Consider the following 13851-nt stretch of genomic DNA (forward strand, 5'->3'; position numbering starts at 1 on the left):
AACAATAGTTCTACCTAGGCAAAAATATTTAATTATGACATCCTTCCCGCGCCATATGATCAGGCGTGGCGATATGATAGAGATTTTCAAGATCGTTAGAGGCTCATATGACCAGAGACTTATATACTAAGTATAGGTCTCTGATATGACAGACAAGGCTTAGATAATTTGATTAAAAAGAAATGGGAACAAAAGACACTAGAAAGTTTTCTTTTTTCAAACAGGATTGTGAACGAGGAGAAGGTTGTACAGGCACCGTCGATCAACTCATTGTAAAATATTGGATTAATAAGGTCAACATAACACAATCACAAAATACGGTAAATCCTCAATACCAACCCGGAGGAAGTGACATTGAAAATTCAATTAATTCCAGGGAATTGGAACTGAGTATACAAGCCTAACGGCATGAATTGAGTTACAGGGGCATGTGTAGTCTTATATTGAATAATAGTCAGAAAAAAAAACTAAAAAAACTATATATAAAAACTTAATATATAATTTAAGTTTTTATGACTACTGTTTTTAATCTAAGACTACACATGCCCCTATGATTCAGTAGCAACATAGTAAGACTATGTAAGGAAGTACTATACCCATTGGGATCTGAAATTAAAGAGAACGGCTTCACATTTGATTGAACCATTTTCATTTATACAGCAATCAAGCGGGCTCTCTATGATTCACCAAAAGGAAACAAAATTTGTCGGTATCGCAGAGGTATCAATTCAGTACAAAAGGCAAGCTATATCAAGCAGAGGGTATAATAAGTTGAGAAGAGGCGTGTATGTAGGACTTTTCTGAGAAAAAAGACTGAGAACGGAGCCTCATCACATCGGAATCTTCCACAAACATCACAGATATACATAAGTGAAAAAACAGCAAACCAATGATGAGCATTAATGTTTTAAGGAATATTTGTGAAACTAAAAAAAACAATCATACAGTATTTATCTCAGAAAAGTGACAAAATCTTACGAAACTGATGTCAAACTTATGGACTACATTCGTATACAACGACCCGGAAATAAAACTTTCTACGTCAAACCCGGTCTATGAACGTTGAGTGGCCCCATGGACGAGCGAGATCTTATGTATGCATTTCTTGTATGTAATGAATGATATTTTTTAATCGATTGAGTTTTGAGCTTCCTTTCTTTTTTATCGAGATGGATCTTAGTCTTAGAAATAGATGATAGAGAGAGAAAAATGAAGATTTGGAAAAAATAAATCCTCCCCGGCGGGGAATTGAACCCCGGTCTCCCGCGTGACAGGCGGGGATACTTACCACTATACTACCGAGGATTAGATGTTATAGGTCAACACGTGGAACATAGCTATCAGCGTTGAGTGGACGAGCGAGATATAATGTATGTATTTCACAGGATAATAGGCATTGGTAAAAGTCGACAATTCAATTTTGTATCAATGATATTTTTTAATCGATTGAGTTTTGAGCTTCCTTTCTTTTTTATCGAGATGGATCTTAGTCTTAGAAATAGATGATAGAGAGAGAAAAATGAAGATTTGGAAAAAATAAATCCTCCCCGGCGGGGAATTGAACCCCGGTCTCCCGCGTGACAGGCGGGGATACTTACCACTATACTACCGAGGATTAGATGTTATAGGTCAACACGTGGAACATAGCTATCAGCGTTGAGTGGAAGGAGCGAGATATAATGTATGTATTTCACAGGATAATAGGCATTGGTAAAAGTCGACAATTCAATTTTTGTATCAATGATATTTTTTAATCGATTGAGTTTTGAGCTTCCTTTCTTTTTTATCGAGATGGATCTTAGTCTTAGAAATAGATGATAGAGAGAGAAAAATGAAGATTTGGAAAAAATAAATCCTCCCCGGCGGGGAATTGAACCCCGGTCTCCCGCGTGACAGGCGGGGATACTTACCACTATACTACCGAGGATTAGATGTAAGGTCAACACGCGGAACATTGCTAACAGCGTTGAGTGAAGGAGCGAGATATAATGTATATATTTCACAGGATAAAAGGCATTGGTGAAAGTCGACAATTCCATTTTGGTATCAATGATATTTTTTAATCGATTGAGTTTTGAGCTTCCTTTCTTTTTTATCGAGATGGATCTTAGTCTTAGAAATAGATGATAGAGAGAGAAAAATGAAGATTTGGAAAAAATAAATCCTCCCCGGCGGGGAATTGAACCCCGGTCTCCCGCGTGACAGGCGGGGATACTTACCACTATACTACCGAGGATTAGATGTATAGGTCAACACGCGGAACATTGCTAACAGCGTTGAGTGAAGGAGCGAGATATAATGTATATATTTCACAGGATAATAGGCATTGGTGAAAGTCGACAATTCCATTTTGGTATCAATGATATTTTTTTAATCGATTGAGTTTTGAGCTTCCTTTCTTTTTTATCGAGATGGATCTTAGTCTTAGAAATAGATGATAGAGAGAGAAAAATGAAGATTTGGAAAAAATAAATCCTCCCCGGCGGGGAATTGAACCCCGGTCTCCCGCGTGACAGGCGGGGATACTTACCACTATACTACCGAGGATTAGATGTTATAGGTCAACACGTGGAACATAGCTATCAGCGTTGAGTGGACGAGCGAGATATAATGTATGTATTTCACAGGATAATAGGCATTGGTAAAGTCGACAATTCAATTTTGTATCAATGATATTTTTTAATCGATTGAGTTTTGAGCTTCCTTTCTTTTTTATCGAGATGGATCTTAGTCTTAGAAATAGATGATAGAGAGAGAAAAATGAAGATTTGGAAAAAATAAATCCTCCCCGGCGGGGAATTGAACCCCGGTCTCCCGCGTGACAGGCGGGGATACTTACCACTATACTACCGAGGATTAGATGTTATAGGTCAACACGCTGGAACATAGCTATCAGCGTTGAGTGGACGAGCGAGATATAATGTATAGTATTTCACAGGATAATAGGCATTGGTGAAAGTCGACAATTCCATTTTTGTATCAATGATATTTTTTAATCGATTGAGTTTTGAGCTTCCTTTCTTTTTTATCGAGATGGATCTTAGTCTTAGAAATAGATGATAGAGAGAGAAAAATGAAGATTTGGAAAAAATAAATCCTCCCCGGCGGGGAATTGAACCCCGGTCTCCCGCGTGACAGGCGGGGATACTTACCACTATACTACCGAGGATTAGATGTTATAGGTCAACACGCGGAACATAGCTATCAGCGTTGAGTGGAAGGAGCGAGATATAATGTATGTATTTCACAGGATAATAGGCATTGGTGAAAGTCGACAATTCCATTTTGGTATCAATGATATTTTTTTAATCGATTGAGTTTTGAGCTTCCTTTCTTTTTTATCGAGATGGATCTTAGTCTTAGAAATAGATGATAGAGAGAGAAAAATGAAGATTTGGAAAAAATAAATCCTCCCCGGCGGGGAATTGAACCCCGGTCTCCCGCGTGACAGGCGGGGATACTTACCACTATACTACCGAGGATTAGATGTTTATAGGTCAACACGTGGAACATAGCTATCAGCGTTGAGTGGACGAGCGAGATATAATGTATGTATTTCACAGGATAATAGGCATTGGTAAAAGTCGACAATTCAATTTTTGTATCAATGATATTTTTTAATCGATTGAGTTTTGAGCTTCCTTTCTTTTTTATCGAGATGGATCTTAGTCTTAGAAATAGATGATAGAGAGAGAAAAATGAAGATTTGGAAAAAATAAATCCTCCCCGGCGGGGAATTGAACCCCGGTCTCCCGCGTGACAGGCGGGGATACTTACCACTATACTACCGAGGATTAGATGTTTATAGGTCAACACGTGGAACATAGCTATCAGCGTTGAGTGGACGAGCGAGATATAATGTATGTATTTCACAGGATAATAGGCATTGGTAAAAGTCGACAATTCAATTTTTGTATCAATGATATTTTTTAATCGATTGAGTTTTGAGCTTCCTTTCTTTTTTATCGAGATGGATCTTAGTCTTAGAAATAGATGATAGAGAGAGAAAAATGAAGATTTGGAAAAAATAAATCCTCCCCGGCGGGGAATTGAACCCCGGTCTCCCGCGTGACAGGCGGGGATACTTACCACTATACTACCGAGGATTAGATGAAGGTCAATACGTGGAACATTGCTATCAGGGTTGAGTGGACGAGCGAGATCTAATGTATGTATTTCACAGGATAAGGGCATTGGTGAAAGTCGACAATTCAATTTTTGTATCAATGATTTTTTAATCTATTGAGTTTTGAGCTTCCTTTCTTTTTTATCGAGATGGATCTTAGTCTTAGAAATAGATGATAGAGAGAGAAAAATGAAGATTTGGAAAAAATAAATCCTCCCCGGCGGGGAATTGAACCCCGGTCTCCCGCGTGACAGGCGGGGATACTTACCACTATACTACCGAGGATTAGATGTTATAGGTCAACACGTGGAACATAGCTATCAGCGTTGAGTGGACGAGCGAGATATAATGTATGTATTTCACAGGATAATAGGCATTGGTAAAAGTCGACAATTCAATTTTTGTATCAATGATATTTTTTAATCGATTGAGTTTTGAGCTTCCTTTCTTTTTTATCGAGATGGATCTTAGTCTTAGAAATAGATGATAGAGAGAGAAAAATGAAGATTTGGAAAAAATAAATCCTCCCCGGCGGGGAATTGAACCCCGGTCTCCCGCGTGACAGGCGGGGATACTTACCACTATACTACCGAGGATTAGATGTTATAGGTCAACACGTGGAACATAGCTATCAGCGTTGAGTGGACGAGCGAGATATAATGTATGTATTTCACAGGATAATAGGCATTGGTAAAAGTCGACAATTCAATTTTTGTATCAATGATATTTTTTAATCGATTGAGTTTTGAGCTTCCTTTCTTTTTTATCGAGATGGATCTTAGTCTTAGAAATAGATGATAGAGAGAGAAAAATGAAGATTTGGAAAAAATAAATCCTCCCCGGCGGGGAATTGAACCCCGGTCTCCCGCGTGACAGGCGGGGATACTTACCACTATACTACCGAGGATTAGATGTAAGGTCAACACGCGGAACATTGCTAACAGCGTTGAGTGAAGGAGCGAGATATAATGTATATATTTCACAGGATAATAGGCATTGGTGAAAGTCGACAATTCCATTTTGGTATCAATGATTTTTTTTAATCGATTGAGTTTTGAGCTTCCTTTCTTTTCTATCGAGATGGATCTTAGTCTTAGAAATAGATGATAGAGAGAGAAAAATGAAGATTTGGAAAAAATAAATCCTCCCCGGCGGGGAATTGAACCCCGGTCTCCCGCGTGACAGGCGGGGATACTTACCACTATACTACCGAGGATTAGATGTAAGGTCAACACGCGGAACATTGCTAACAGCGTTGAGTGAAGGAGCGAGATATAATGTATATATTTCACAGGATAATAGGCATTGGTGAAAGTCGACAATTCCATTTTGGTATCAATGATATTTTTTAATCGATTGAGTTTTGAGCTTCCTTTCTTTTTTATCGAGATGGATCTTAGTCTTAGAAATAGATGATAGAGAGAGAAAAATGAAGATTTGGAAAAAATAAATCCTCCCCGGCGGGGAATTGAACCCCGGTCTCCCGCGTGACAGGCGGGGATACTTACCACTATACTACCGAGGATTAGATGTATAGGTCAACACGCTGGAACATAGCTAATCAGCGTTGAGTGAAGGAGCGAGATATAATGTATATATTTCACAGGATAATAGGCATTGGTGAAAGTCGACAATTCCATTTTGGTATCAATGATATTTTTTAATCGATTGAGTTTTGAGCTTCCTTTCTTTTTTATCGAGATGGATCTTAGTCTTAGAAATAGATGATAGAGAGAGAAAAATGAAGATTTGGAAAAAATAAATCCTCCCCGGCGGGGAATTGAACCCCGGTCTCCCGCGTGACAGGCGGGGATACTTACCACTATACTACCGAGGATTAGATGTATAGGTCAACACGCTGGAACATTGCTAATCAGCGTTGAGTGAAGGAGCGAGATATAATGTATATATTTCACAGGATAATAGGCATTGGTGAAAAGTCGACAATTCCATTTTTGTATCAATGATATTTTTTAATCGATTGAGTTTTGAGCTTCCTTTCTTTTTTATCGAGATGGATCTTAGTCTTAGAAATAGATGATAGAGAGAGAAAAATGAAGATTTGGAAAAAATAAATCCTCCCCGGCGGGGAATTGAACCCCGGTCTCCCGCGTGACAGGCGGGGATACTTACCACTATACTACCGAGGATTAGATGTTATAGGTCAACACGCGGAACATAGCTATCAGCGTTGAGTGAAGGAGCGAGATATAATGTATATATTTCACAGGATAAAAGGCATTGGTGAAAGTCGACAATTCAATTTTTGTATCAATGATTATTTTTTAATCGATTGAGTTTTGAGCTTCCTTTTTTTTTTCATCGAGATGGATCTTAGTCTTAGAAATAGATGATAGAGAGAGAAAAATGAAGATTTGGAAAAAACAAATCCTCCCCGGCGGGGAATTGAACCCCGGTCTCCCGCGTGACAGGCGGGGATACTTACCACTATACTACCGAGGATTAGATGTTATAGGTCAACACGCGGAACATAGCTATCAGCGTTGAGTGACGAGCGAGATATAATGTATATATTTCACAGGATAATAGGCATTGGTGAAAGTCGACAATTCCATTTTTGTATCAATGATATTTTTTAATCGATTGAGTTTTGAGCTTCCTTTCTTTTTTATCGAGATGGATCTTAGTCTTAGAAATAGATGATAGAGAGAGAAAAATGAAGATTTGGAAAAAATAAATCCTCCCCGGCGGGGAATTGAACCCCGGTCTCCCGCGTGACAGGCGGGGATACTTACCACTATACTACCGAGGATTAGATGTATAGGTCAACACGCGGAACATAGCTAACAGCGTTGAGTGAAGGAGCGAGATATAATGTATATATTTCACAGGATAATAGGCATTGGTGAAAGTCGACAATTCCATTTTGGTATCAATGATATTTTTTAATCGATTGAGTTTTGAGCTTCCTTTCTTTTTTATCGAGATGGATCTTAGTCTTAGAAATAGATGATAGAGAGAGAAAAATGAAGATTTGGAAAAAATAAATCCTCCCCGGCGGGGAATTGAACCCCGGTCTCCCGCGTGACAGGCGGGGATACTTACCACTATACTACCGAGGATTAGATGTATAGGTCAACACGCGGAACATTGCTAACAGCGTTGAGTGAAGGAGCGAGATATAATGTATATATTTCACAGGATAATAGGCATTGGTGAAAGTCGACAATTCCATTTTGGTATCAATGATTTTTTTTTAATCGATTGAGTTTTGAGCTTCCTTTCTTTTTTATCGAGATGGATCTTAGTCTTAGAAATAGATGATAGAGAGAGAAAAATGAAGATTTGGAAAAAATAAATCCTCCCCGGCGGGGAATTGAACCCCGGTCTCCCGCGTGACAGGCGGGGATACTTACCACTATACTACCGAGGATTAGATGTAAGGTCAACACGCGGAACATTGCTAACAGCGTTGAGTGAAGGAGCGAGATATAATGTATATATTTCACAGGATAAAGGCATTGGTGAAAGTCGACAATTCCATTTTGGTATCAATGATTTTTTTTTAATCGATTGAGTTTTGAGCTTCCTTTCTTTTTTTATCGAGATGGATCTTAGTCTTAGAAATAGATGATAGAGAGAGAAAAATGAAGATTTGGAAAAAATAAATCCTCCCCGGCGGGGAATTGAACCCCGGTCTCCCGCGTGACAGGCGGGGATACTTACCACTATACTACCGAGGATTAGATGTAAGGTCAACACGCGGAACATTGCTAACAGCGTTGAGTGAAGGAGCGAGATATAATGTATATATTTCACAGGATAAAGGCATTGGTGAAAGTCGACAATTCCATTTTGGTATCAATGATATTTTTTAATCGATTGAGTTTTGAGCTTCCTTTCTTTTCTATCGAGATGGATCTTAGTCTTAGAAATAGATGATAGAGAGAGAAAAATGAAGATTTGGAAAAAATAAATCCTCCCCGGCGGGGAATTGAACCCCGGTCTCCCGCGTGACAGGCGGGGATACTTACCACTATACTACCGAGGATTAGATGAAGGTCAACACGCGGAACATTGCTAACAGCGTTGAGTGAAGGAGCGAGATATAATGTATATATTTCACAGGATAAAAGGCATTGGTGAAAGTCGACAATTCCATTTTGGTATCAATGATTTTTTTTAATCGATTGAGTTTTGAGCTTCCTTTCTTTTTTTATCGAGATGGATCTTAGTCTTAGAAATAGATGATAGAGAGAGAAAAATGAAGATTTGGAAAAAATAAATCCTCCCCGGCGGGGAATTGAACCCCGGTCTCCCGCGTGACAGGCGGGGATACTTACCACTATACTACCGAGGATTAGATGAAGGTCAACACGCGGAACATTGCTAACAGCGTTGAGTGAAGGAGCGAGATATAATGTATATATTTCACAGGATAAAAGGCATTGGTGAAAGTCGACAATTCCATTTTGGTATCAATGATTTTTTTTTAATCGATTGAGTTTTGAGCTTCCTTTCTTTTTTTATCGAGATGGATCTTAGTCTTAGAAATAGATGATAGAGAGAGAAAAATGAAGATTTGGAAAAAATAAATCCTCCCCGGCGGGGAATTGAACCCCGGTCTCCCGCGTGACAGGCGGGGATACTTACCACTATACTACCGAGGATTAGATGAAGGTCAACACGCGGAACATTGCTAACAGCGTTGAGTGAAGGAGCGAGATATAATGTATATATTTCACAGGATAAAAGGCATTGGTGAAAGTCGACAATTCCATTTTGGTATCAATGATTTTTTTTAATCGATTGAGTTTTGAGCTTCCTTTCTTTTCTATCGAGATGGATCTTAGTCTTAGAAATAGATGATAGAGAGAGAAAAATGAAGATTTGGAAAAAATAAATCCTCCCCGGCGGGGAATTGAACCCCGGTCTCCCGCGTGACAGGCGGGGATACTTACCACTATACTACCGAGGATTAGATGTTATAGGTCAACACGCGGAACATAGCTATCAGCGTTGAGTGAAGGAGCGAGATATAATGTATATATTTCACAGGATAATAGGCATTGGTGAAAGTCGACAATTCCATTTTTGTATCAATGATATTTTTTAATCGATTGAGTTTTAAGCTTCCTTTCTTTTTTATCGAGATGGATCTTAGTCTTAGAAATAGATGATAGAGAGAGAAAAATGAAGATTTGGAAAAAATAAATCCTCCCCGGCGGGGAATTGAACCCCGGTCTCCCGCGTGACAGGCGGGGATACTTACCACTATACTACCGAGGATTAGATGTTATAGGTCAACACGCGGAACATTAGCTAATCAGCGTTGAGTGGAAGGAGCGAGATATAATGTATATATTTCACAGGATAATAGGCATTGGTGAAAGTCGACAATTCCATTTTTGTATCAATGATATTTTTTAATCGATTGAGTTTTGAGCTTCCTTTCTTTTTTATCGAGATGGATCTTAGTCTTAGAAATAGATGATAGAGAGAGAAAAATGAAGATTTGGAAAAAATAAATCCTCCCCGGCGGGGAATTGAACCCCGGTCTCCCGCGTGACAGGCGGGGATACTTACCACTATACTACCGAGGATTAGATGAAGGTCAATACGTGGAACATTGCTATCAGGGTTGAGTGGACGAGCGAGATCTAATGTATGTATTTCACAGGATAAGGGCATTGGTGAAAGTCGACAATTCAATTTTTGTATTAATGATTTTCTAATCTATTGAGTTTTGAGCTTCCTTTCTTTTTTATCGAGATGGATCTTAGTCTTAGAAATAGATGATAGAGAGAGAAAAATGAAGATTTGGAAAAAATAAATCCTCCCCGGCGGGGAATTGAACCCCGGTCTCCCGCGTGACAGGCGGGGATACTTACCACTATACTACCGAGGATTAGATGAAGGTCAACACGCGGAACATTGCTAACAGCGTTGAGTGAAGGAGCGAGATATAATGTATATATTTCACAGGATAAAAGGCATTGGTGAAAGTCGACAATTCCATTTTGGTATCAATGATTTTTTTTAATCGATTGAGTTTTGAGCTTCCTTTCTTTTTTATCGAGATGGATCTTAGTCTTAGAAATAGATGATAGAGAGAGAAAAATGAAGATTTGGAAAAAATAAATCCTCCCCGGCGGGGAATTGAACCCCGGTCTCCCGCGTGACAGGCGGGGATACTTACCACTATACTACCGAGGATTAGATGAAGGTCAACACGCGGAACATTGCTAACAGCGTTGAGTGAAGGAGAGAGATATAATGTATATATTTCACAGGATAAAAGGCATTGGTGAAAGTCGACAATTCCATTTTTGTATCAATGATATTTTTTAATCGATTGAGTTTTGAGCTTCCTTTCTTTTCTATCGAGATGGATCTTAGTCTTAGAAATCGATGATAGAGAGAGAAAAATGAAGACTTGGAAAAAATAAATCCTCCCCGGCGGGGAATTGAACCCCGGTCTCCCGCGTGACAGGCGGGGATACTTACCACTATACTACCGAGGATTAGATGAAGGTCAACACGCGGAACATTGCTAACAGCGTTGAGTGAAGGAGAGAGATATAATGTATATATTTCACAGGATAAAAGGCATTGGTGAAAGTCGACAATTCCATTTTTGTATCAATGATATTTTTTTAATCGATTGAGTTTTGAGCTTCCTTTCTTTTCTATCGAGATGGATCTTAGTCTTAGAAATCGATGATAGAGAGAGAAAAATGAAGACTTGGAAAAAATAAATCCTCCCCGGCGGGGAATTGAACCCCGGTCTCCCGCGTGACAGGCGGGGATACTTACCACTATACTACCGAGGATTAGATGAAGGTCAACACGCGGAACATTGCTAACAGCGTTGAGTGAAGGAGAGAGATATAATGTATATATTTCACAGGATAAAAGGCATTGGTGAAAGTCGACAATTCCATTTTTGTATCAATGATATTTTTTAATCGATTGAGTTTTGAGCTTCCTTTCTTTTCTATCGAGATGGATCTTAGTCTTAGAAATAGATGATAGAGAGAGAAAAATGAAGATTTGGAAAAAATAAATCCTCCCCGGCGGGGAATTGAACCCCGGTCTCCCGCGTGACAGGCGGGGATACTTACCACTATACTACCGAGGATTAGATGAAGGTCAACACGCGGAACATTGCTAACAGCGTTGAGTGAAGGAGAGAGATATAATGTATATATTTCACAGGATAAAAGGCATTGGTGAAAGTCGACAATTCCATTTTGGTATCAATGATATTTTTTAATCGATTGAGTTTTGAGCTTCCTTTCTTTTCTATCGAGATGGATCTTAGTCTTAGAAATCGATGATAGAGAGAGAAAAATGAAGACTTGGAAAAAATAAATCCTCCCCGGCGGGGAATTGAACCCCGGTCTCCCGCGTGACAGGCGGGGATACTTACCACTATACTACCGAGGATTAGATGAAGGTCAACACGCGGAACATTGCTAACAGCGTTGAGTGAAGGAGAGAGATATAATGTATATATTTCACAGGATAAAAGGCATTGGTGAAAGTCGACAATTCCATTTTGGTATCAATGATATTTTTTAATCGATTGAGTTTTGAGCTTCCTTTCTTTTTTATCGAGATGGATCTTAGTCTTAGAAATAGATGATAGAGAGAGAAAAATGAAGACTTGGATAAAATAAATCCTCCCCGGCGGGGAATTGAACCCCGGTCTCCCGCGTGACAGGCGGGGATACTTACCACTATACTACCGAGGATTAGATGAAGGTCAACACGCGGAACATTGCTAACAGCGTTGAGTGAAGGAGAGAGATATAATGTATATATTTCACAGGATAAAAGGCATTGGTGAAAGTCGACAATTCCATTTTTGTATCAATGATATTTTTTAATCGATTGAGTTTTGAGCTTCCTTTCTTTTCTATCGAGATGGATCTTAGTCTTAGAAATAGATGATAGAGAGAGAAAAATGAAGACTTGGAAAAATAAATCCTCCCCGGCGGGGAATTGAACCCCGGTCTCCCGCGTGACAGGCGGGGATACTTACCACTATACTACCGAGGATTAGATGAAGGTCAACACGCGGAACATTGCTAACAGCGTTGAGTGAAGGAGAGAGATATAATGTATATATTTCACAGGATAAAAGGCATTGGTGAAAGTCGACAATTCCATTTTTGTATCAATGATATTTTTTAATCGATTGAGTTTTGAGCTTCCTTTCTTTTCTATCGAGATGGATCTTAGTCTTAGAAATAGATGATAGAGAGAGAAAAATGAAGACTTGGAAAAAATAAATCCTCCCCGGCGGGGAATTGAACCCCGGTCTCCCGCGTGACAGGCGGGGATACTTACCACTATACTACCGAGGATTAGATGAAGGTCAACACGCGGAACATTGCTAACAGCGTTGAGTGAAGGAGAGAGATATAATGTATATATTTCACAGGATAAAAGGCATTGGTGAAAGTCGACAATTCCATTTTTGTATCAATGATATTTTTTAATCGATTGAGTTTTGAGCTTCCTTTCTTTTCTATCGAGATGGATCTTAGTCTTAGAAATCGATGATAGAGAGAGAAAAATGAAGATTTGGAAAAAATAAATCCTCCCCGGCGGGGAATTGAACCCCGGTCTCCCGCGTGACAGGCGGGGATACTTACCACTATACTACCGAGGATTAGATGAAGGTCAACACGCGGAACATTGCTAACAGCGTTGAGTGAAGGAGAGAGATATAATGTATATATTTCACAGGATAAAAGGCATTGGTGAAAGTCGACAATTCCATTTTTGTATCAATGATATTTTTTAATCGATTGAGTTTTGAGCTTCCTTTCTTTTCTATCGAGATGGATCTTAGTCTTAGAAATCGATGATAGAGAGAGAAAAATGAAGACTTGGATAAAATAAATCCTCCCCGGCGGGGAATTGAACCCCGGTCTCCCGCGTGACAGGCGGGGATACTTACCACTATACTACCGAGGATTAGATGAAGGTCAACACGCGGAACATTGCTAACAACGTTGAGTGAAGGAGAGAGATATAATGTATATATTTCACAGGATAAAAGGCATTGGTGAAAGTCGACAATTCCATTTTTGTATCAATGATATTTTTTAATCGATTGAGTTTTGAGCTTCCTTTCTTTTCTATCGAGATGGATCTTAGTCTTAGAAATCGATGATAGAGAGAGAAAAATGAAGACTTGGATAAAATAAATCCTCCCCGGCGGGGAATTGAACCCCGGTCTCCCGCGTGACAGGCGGGGATACTTACCACTATACTACCGAGGATTAGATGAAGGTCAACACGCGGAACATTGCTAACAGCGTTGAGTGAAGGAGAGAGATATAATGTATATATTTCACAGGATAAAAGGCATTGGTGAAAGTCGACAATTCCATTTTTGTATCAATGATATTTTTTAATCGATTGAGTTTTGAGCTTCCTTTCTTTTCTATCGAGATGGATCTTAGTCTTAGAAATAGATGATAGAGAGAGAAAAATGAAGATTTGGAAAAAATAAATCCTCCCCGGCGGGGAATTGAACCCCGGTCTCCCGCGTGACAGGCGGGGATACTTACCACTATACTACCGAGGATTAGATGAAGGTCAACACGCGGAACATTGCTAACAGCGTTGAGTGAAGGAGAGAGATATAATGTATATATTTCACAGGATAAAAGGCATTGGTGAAAGTCGACAATTCCATTTTTGTATCAATGATATTTTTTAATCGATTGAGTTTTGAGCTTCCTTTC

The 13851-nt window shown here is 39.2% G+C and overlaps 38 non-coding genes across 38 annotated transcripts; all 38 read right to left on the bottom strand.

Annotated features, from left to right (window-relative positions):
• Positions 1-1233: 1233 nt before the first annotated feature.
• Positions 1234-1305, bottom strand: Trnad-guc. Its single transcript has one exon. It is a non-coding gene; the product is annotated as a tRNA-Asp (tRNA).
• A 238-nt stretch (positions 1306-1543) lies between these two features.
• Positions 1544-1615, bottom strand: Trnad-guc. Its single transcript has one exon. It is a non-coding gene; the product is annotated as a tRNA-Asp (tRNA).
• Positions 1616-1855: 240 nt separating this feature from the next.
• Positions 1856-1927, bottom strand: Trnad-guc. The gene has a single exon. It is a non-coding gene; the product is annotated as a tRNA-Asp (tRNA).
• A 237-nt stretch (positions 1928-2164) lies between these two features.
• On the bottom strand, positions 2165-2236 carry Trnad-guc. Its single transcript has one exon. It is a non-coding gene; the product is annotated as a tRNA-Asp (tRNA).
• Positions 2237-2475: 239 nt separating this feature from the next.
• Positions 2476-2547, bottom strand: Trnad-guc. The gene has a single exon. It is a non-coding gene; the product is annotated as a tRNA-Asp (tRNA).
• Positions 2548-2784: 237 nt separating this feature from the next.
• Positions 2785-2856, bottom strand: Trnad-guc. Its single transcript has one exon. It is a non-coding gene; the product is annotated as a tRNA-Asp (tRNA).
• Positions 2857-3097: 241 nt separating this feature from the next.
• Trnad-guc lies at positions 3098-3169 on the bottom strand. Its single transcript has one exon. It is a non-coding gene; the product is annotated as a tRNA-Asp (tRNA).
• A 241-nt stretch (positions 3170-3410) lies between these two features.
• Positions 3411-3482, bottom strand: Trnad-guc. The gene has a single exon. It is a non-coding gene; the product is annotated as a tRNA-Asp (tRNA).
• A 240-nt stretch (positions 3483-3722) lies between these two features.
• Positions 3723-3794, bottom strand: Trnad-guc. Its single transcript has one exon. It is a non-coding gene; the product is annotated as a tRNA-Asp (tRNA).
• A 240-nt stretch (positions 3795-4034) lies between these two features.
• On the bottom strand, positions 4035-4106 carry Trnad-guc. The gene has a single exon. It is a non-coding gene; the product is annotated as a tRNA-Asp (tRNA).
• A 233-nt stretch (positions 4107-4339) lies between these two features.
• Trnad-guc lies at positions 4340-4411 on the bottom strand. The gene has a single exon. It is a non-coding gene; the product is annotated as a tRNA-Asp (tRNA).
• Positions 4412-4650: 239 nt separating this feature from the next.
• Trnad-guc lies at positions 4651-4722 on the bottom strand. Its single transcript has one exon. It is a non-coding gene; the product is annotated as a tRNA-Asp (tRNA).
• Positions 4723-4961: 239 nt separating this feature from the next.
• Trnad-guc lies at positions 4962-5033 on the bottom strand. Its single transcript has one exon. It is a non-coding gene; the product is annotated as a tRNA-Asp (tRNA).
• Positions 5034-5270: 237 nt separating this feature from the next.
• Positions 5271-5342, bottom strand: Trnad-guc. The gene has a single exon. It is a non-coding gene; the product is annotated as a tRNA-Asp (tRNA).
• Positions 5343-5579: 237 nt separating this feature from the next.
• Trnad-guc lies at positions 5580-5651 on the bottom strand. Its single transcript has one exon. It is a non-coding gene; the product is annotated as a tRNA-Asp (tRNA).
• A 240-nt stretch (positions 5652-5891) lies between these two features.
• On the bottom strand, positions 5892-5963 carry Trnad-guc. Its single transcript has one exon. It is a non-coding gene; the product is annotated as a tRNA-Asp (tRNA).
• A 241-nt stretch (positions 5964-6204) lies between these two features.
• Trnad-guc lies at positions 6205-6276 on the bottom strand. The gene has a single exon. It is a non-coding gene; the product is annotated as a tRNA-Asp (tRNA).
• A 241-nt stretch (positions 6277-6517) lies between these two features.
• On the bottom strand, positions 6518-6589 carry Trnad-guc. The gene has a single exon. It is a non-coding gene; the product is annotated as a tRNA-Asp (tRNA).
• Positions 6590-6827: 238 nt separating this feature from the next.
• Trnad-guc lies at positions 6828-6899 on the bottom strand. The gene has a single exon. It is a non-coding gene; the product is annotated as a tRNA-Asp (tRNA).
• A 238-nt stretch (positions 6900-7137) lies between these two features.
• Positions 7138-7209, bottom strand: Trnad-guc. Its single transcript has one exon. It is a non-coding gene; the product is annotated as a tRNA-Asp (tRNA).
• A 239-nt stretch (positions 7210-7448) lies between these two features.
• On the bottom strand, positions 7449-7520 carry Trnad-guc. The gene has a single exon. It is a non-coding gene; the product is annotated as a tRNA-Asp (tRNA).
• A 238-nt stretch (positions 7521-7758) lies between these two features.
• Trnad-guc lies at positions 7759-7830 on the bottom strand. The gene has a single exon. It is a non-coding gene; the product is annotated as a tRNA-Asp (tRNA).
• A 236-nt stretch (positions 7831-8066) lies between these two features.
• Trnad-guc lies at positions 8067-8138 on the bottom strand. The gene has a single exon. It is a non-coding gene; the product is annotated as a tRNA-Asp (tRNA).
• Positions 8139-8375: 237 nt separating this feature from the next.
• Trnad-guc lies at positions 8376-8447 on the bottom strand. The gene has a single exon. It is a non-coding gene; the product is annotated as a tRNA-Asp (tRNA).
• A 238-nt stretch (positions 8448-8685) lies between these two features.
• Positions 8686-8757, bottom strand: Trnad-guc. The gene has a single exon. It is a non-coding gene; the product is annotated as a tRNA-Asp (tRNA).
• Positions 8758-8993: 236 nt separating this feature from the next.
• Positions 8994-9065, bottom strand: Trnad-guc. Its single transcript has one exon. It is a non-coding gene; the product is annotated as a tRNA-Asp (tRNA).
• A 239-nt stretch (positions 9066-9304) lies between these two features.
• Positions 9305-9376, bottom strand: Trnad-guc. Its single transcript has one exon. It is a non-coding gene; the product is annotated as a tRNA-Asp (tRNA).
• A 242-nt stretch (positions 9377-9618) lies between these two features.
• Positions 9619-9690, bottom strand: Trnad-guc. The gene has a single exon. It is a non-coding gene; the product is annotated as a tRNA-Asp (tRNA).
• A 233-nt stretch (positions 9691-9923) lies between these two features.
• Positions 9924-9995, bottom strand: Trnad-guc. Its single transcript has one exon. It is a non-coding gene; the product is annotated as a tRNA-Asp (tRNA).
• A 236-nt stretch (positions 9996-10231) lies between these two features.
• On the bottom strand, positions 10232-10303 carry Trnad-guc. Its single transcript has one exon. It is a non-coding gene; the product is annotated as a tRNA-Asp (tRNA).
• Positions 10304-10539: 236 nt separating this feature from the next.
• Positions 10540-10611, bottom strand: Trnad-guc. The gene has a single exon. It is a non-coding gene; the product is annotated as a tRNA-Asp (tRNA).
• Positions 10612-10848: 237 nt separating this feature from the next.
• Trnad-guc lies at positions 10849-10920 on the bottom strand. Its single transcript has one exon. It is a non-coding gene; the product is annotated as a tRNA-Asp (tRNA).
• A 236-nt stretch (positions 10921-11156) lies between these two features.
• Trnad-guc lies at positions 11157-11228 on the bottom strand. Its single transcript has one exon. It is a non-coding gene; the product is annotated as a tRNA-Asp (tRNA).
• Positions 11229-11464: 236 nt separating this feature from the next.
• On the bottom strand, positions 11465-11536 carry Trnad-guc. The gene has a single exon. It is a non-coding gene; the product is annotated as a tRNA-Asp (tRNA).
• Positions 11537-11772: 236 nt separating this feature from the next.
• Positions 11773-11844, bottom strand: Trnad-guc. Its single transcript has one exon. It is a non-coding gene; the product is annotated as a tRNA-Asp (tRNA).
• Positions 11845-12079: 235 nt separating this feature from the next.
• Positions 12080-12151, bottom strand: Trnad-guc. The gene has a single exon. It is a non-coding gene; the product is annotated as a tRNA-Asp (tRNA).
• Positions 12152-12387: 236 nt separating this feature from the next.
• Positions 12388-12459, bottom strand: Trnad-guc. The gene has a single exon. It is a non-coding gene; the product is annotated as a tRNA-Asp (tRNA).
• Positions 12460-12695: 236 nt separating this feature from the next.
• On the bottom strand, positions 12696-12767 carry Trnad-guc. Its single transcript has one exon. It is a non-coding gene; the product is annotated as a tRNA-Asp (tRNA).
• Positions 12768-13851: the final 1084 nt, after the last annotated feature.

Source organism: Pecten maximus, chromosome 7, assembly GCF_902652985.1.
Source record: "Pecten maximus chromosome 7, xPecMax1.1, whole genome shotgun sequence".
Taxonomy (NCBI): Eukaryota; Metazoa; Mollusca; class Bivalvia; order Pectinida; family Pectinidae; genus Pecten; species Pecten maximus.